This window comes from Equus quagga, chromosome 22 (genome assembly GCF_021613505.1).
Source record: "Equus quagga isolate Etosha38 chromosome 22, UCLA_HA_Equagga_1.0, whole genome shotgun sequence".
NCBI lineage: Eukaryota > Metazoa > Chordata > Mammalia > Perissodactyla > Equidae > Equus > Equus quagga.
Window position 1 is genome coordinate 31,121,464 of NC_060288.1, and position 4,755 is coordinate 31,126,218.

The following is a 4,755-nucleotide window of genomic DNA, read 5'->3' on the forward strand; positions in this document are numbered from 1 at the left end:
TCTTCTCCAAAGAAATCACAGCCAAGTGTACCAAGGAAGTTGCAGGTTAGCTGGCTTGAAGGACTCATGGAGGATGGGACGATGAGAGCCTGAAAGCGTGGTCTGAAAATAATACATTAAGACTCCAGGGACTTGGCAATATTCTTTAGGGGAGAAATCTTGGACATCCCTCCCCTCAAGTTCAGGTGCCCTGCATTCCAGGGAAGTTTAGATTTAAGTTGATATTAAATTAACTTTTAAAACAATGGTTTTTTTTTTACATCTGAATTTGTGGACTGAGGTTTCTACTTAGTAAGTGCTAATAAAATATATGAACTAAGGCAAATTATTTGAGATTTCTGGATAGCTGTGTTCTTCTCTACACAAGCTGGAGAATGAGGGATTATCACATCTAAAATATCTCCTGTGTCTATGATCCCTGAAGATTGTGTGTGTGCGAAATTTCAATTCAAGTATTGATCTTCTACTGTGTGTGGAGCTCTGTGCTGGGTACCGGGATCACAGTGTTGAGAAGAAAAAGTCTGGTGCCTGCCCTCCCAGGGCCTATAGTTTAATAGAGACACTGACAATTACAGATGGAACTATGGTGCCACCGAAGAGCTCCATGATGGGAGGAATACAGGGTCTGCTTGGTGCATTTAGACAGTGTGCCTTTCCAAGTCTCTAGGTCACAGACAGCACTGAATCCAAGGTGGAAAATAAAGCCAGTAGATGTTTACAGAGCAAAGTGGGAAAGGAGAATTCGTGTGGGAAAGAGTTGTTTTAAGCCAAAGGAACAGCACATTCAAAGGCTTGAGGAGAGAGAAAGCCTAGGAAGTTCCGGGAACCTTGATGATGACGTGCAGGTTGAACGCCAGCACTGATGCTGAGTGACAACCATATGAGGGGAGGCCGGAGAGCTCAGCAGAGGACAACCATAGCTTAAGTCCTTTATAGGCCATTTAAAATGTCTGAGTTTTATTTTAACGTTTAGGAGGAGGATTTTAATCCAGGAAATTATATAACCAGATTTGCATTTTTAGGATGATAAATTTGGCTGCAGAATAGAGCATAAAATGGGGAGGAGGGTCAGAGACACATTAAGAAATTGTTTTAAGTTGTAACTTGGGTGGTTTCCGACAGCCTACTCCTGTTCTGAGGCTCTGTTGTCACTCCCAGACTGTCACTTCGTACTCTGGTCCTGAGGTTCCCTTTCCAGTCTACAGAATTAAAAACCCCTAGAGCCCTTTGGTGGTCTCAGAGCCACTCATTGCTTTCACTATTGAGCTTTCACCATTGTGTTTGTATCACATCCTCAGAGCTCTGCCAAGAATGCCACTAATTTCTCACACAGACCTGCAAGTCACTTCAGGATCTGAGCCTCACTCTGCTGCTTGATAACTCCTCAGAAATTAATGGTATAACTGTAAATTAATGGTAATAACATCCGGAATTCAGCGTTGTTGGGAGGAGTACGTATGCTATGTTTACGCAAAGGACCTGGTCTATGGCAGGCATTACAATAAAATACATGATCATTGTTTATAGTTGAAATGACCTTCCATGCAGTTCCTTCCTCATGAGACTTACATGATCTCATGTAACTCCTTCTCCCCATTGCCTAGAGTAAATATATATATATGGCATCAAGATAACTAAAGTATAACCATATTTAGGTCTAGCACAAAAGACAGTATCATAATTCAAATGTTGCAGTAAGAACATAATACCAGGCATCTCCAAAGAAGCAAATGAATAAAGAAACTTGAAAGTGCTTATATTCATTGAGAAATAGATGAGGTGTGACTTAAGCAATGGGGCTTGAATGGGGCTTTGAGGGCTGGCTCCACAGCCACACACACAACGAACCTCCTCATTGTATAGCTCACAGCAGGGATGGTAGACTCAGGAGAGATAAGTGATGTCTGGTTCTTCTACATTAAGTGGAGATCTCATCTGCATGGCATTTTAACTACTGTGCTTCTGATGTCCTGAAATAATTTATTATACTACGAACATGTTTGAACTCATGAAAGTCTTCAAACGTTTTTTTCTAGGATTATCAAGTCATTTTTATCCTCATGATATCTAAAGGAAAGTGAACAACATTTAAAACTGTTTTATTGGTGGAAAAAATTCCATCTCATTTGCTTCTGGTGATTGGCCCACATTTCACAATAGATAGAAAGTGAAGTTTCTCAACTTCCCCCATATCCTTTGAGGCATGCAGAATGCATGTTGCCAAATGAGCTTATTTTATATGTAGAATCTACAGTTCTTCTTACACAAATCATTCTAACTTCTGCCCTTCATACTTTTATTTCTATTTCCTCTGTAATTCAGTCCAGTCTGACTCCAAAGTCCTGAGAACCAGAGGAGCTGATGGCGTAAATCTGAGGCTAAGGGCAGGAGAAGAAGAGATGAGATGTCTCCTTTCACACAGCAAAACACAAAAAAGGCGTGACTTCCTCCTTCTTCCACCTTTTGTTCTATTCAGGCCCTCAATGGGTTGGTTGATGTCCACCCACAGTGGAAAGAACAATCTACTTTCCTGAGTCCACAGACTCAAATGCCAATCCCATCCAGAAACACCCTCATGGACACACCAAGAAATAATATTTAATCTGGGGATTCCATGGTCAGTCAAGTTTAACCATCATGGGGACTTTGAGCCTGCTTTTCTTTTGAGATGATTTGGACCAAACTTCTCACTAGCTTTTCTCAATTTTAAACTGACCCGGGGACACTTTGCTTCGAAGTCCAGCAGTAAGTCCTGCACACTGCGGGGCCTCTTGGCCCTCTCTGCTCAGGAGGAGACCATGTTGGCAACTACCATCTCAAGACCGTTGGCAAGGGTAACTTTGCCACCGTTTAGCTGGCCCTGCACATCCTGACTGGGAAAGAGGTGACTCTAAGGATCATTAACAAGATTTAGCAGAACTCCCCCAGCCTCCATAGACTATCTCCATAGACTATCTCCATAGATAGACTATCTCGCAAAGTCCAAATCACGAAGGCCTTGAATCACTCCAACTTAGTGAAATTATTTGCAGTGTTTGAGGAAACTGCCTTGTCATGCAGTAAACCAGTGAAGAGAGCGGTTCCATTCCCTCGTGGCCCACGGCAGCAAGAAAGAGAAAGAGGCCGGAGGCAAATCCCCCCAGATAGCGTCTGCTGTGCAGTCCTGTCACCCAAGTGTATTGTCCCTAGGGATTGTTATGGACTGATTGTATGTGTGCCCCTCGAATTCACATGTTGATGCTCTAACCACCAATGTGACGGTCTTTGGAGGTGGGGCCCATGGGAGGGAATTAGGTTTAGACGAGGTCATGAGGATGGGGCCCCCATGATTATAAGGAGAGGAAGAGAGACTAGAGCTTGCTAGAGTAGAGAAGGCAGTTTTCTGCAAGCCAGGAAGACAGCTTTCACAGAAATTGAATCTGCTGACACCTTGACCTTGGATTTCTAGCCTCCAGAACTGTGAGAAATAAATGCTTGTGGTAAGGCAGCCAGACTACAGCATTTTGTTATAGTAGCTCAAACTGACGAAGAGAGGGACCTACAGGCAGAAAACCTACTTTTGGATGCTGACATTGCAGATTTTGGCTTCACCAATGAATTCGCCTTTGGCAACAAGCTGGGGACCATCTGAGACAGTCTCCCTTATGCTTCCCCAGAACTCTTCCAGGGCCAAAAGTACAACAGCCCCATGTGGGTGTGTAGAACCTGGGAATCATTCTCTATAGGCGGGCCAAGGTTTTCCTGCCTTTTGACGGACAGAACCTCAAAGAGTTGTGGGAGTGGGTACTGAGCAGAATACGCAATATTTCTTTCTACTTGTTCATGGAGCATGAAACCTGCTCAAGAAATTCCTTATCCTCAACCCCAGTAAGAGACGCACTTTAGAAGAAATCATGAAGGATCCCTGGGTGAACACGGGCCATGAGGAGGAACTAAAGCCTTACATTGAGCCACTTGACTATAAGCATCCTTGAGAGACTGAGGAATGGTGTTCATGGGTGATGCATGGGAAGAGATCCAGGACTCACTAATGAGCCAGAAGTACGGCAAAGTGATGACCACTCATCTGCTCCCTGGCGACAAGAGATCCTAGCTAGGTGGCTACACCATCACCCTGAACCATGCCTCTGCTTTCCACTCATCCTACCAAGAGCTGCACCCCTTCTCCATCTTGCAAGGTACCCCATAGAGTCTCTGCCAATGCAAAGCAGCGGAGTTTCAGTGAGCCTGTTCTCACTTTTAATTCTTACTCTAAGAATAGTCAGAGTAGCAACACAGGAAATCAATGGCTGAGGAGGACTGGAAGTCAGAGTGGAGACCAGCAGCACATCCATTGGACCTTCCAGTCCAGTACCTGCCTGGAGAGGAAGGCCACCACCCCCGTACATTACCCCAGTGTAGCCCTGTGGCTTCCCCCTCAACCCACAACACCAGCAGCCATGTTGGAGCCCCAGATGAAATCCCCCCCCCCCCCCCCCCCAGGGTATATCCTCTAAAGGACACTCCCTCTAATCTGGGCAGCTGGGACAGGTGCAGAACCAGTAGAACGTGCCTGACAGTGTGACCTTAGTCCCTTCTGCAGGCAACAGCCAGGGCAGGCAGTTGGCCACTGGGAGATTCTTCGTCTTCATCTCCAAACACCTGTGTTTCAAGTTGGCCAGAAAAAAACCGGCATGAAGTTGAAAGCAGACTGAAGTGAGGCAAACATCACATGGTGGGCAGCAGAGGTAAGTGAGGGAGTGATAAAATCAAGAA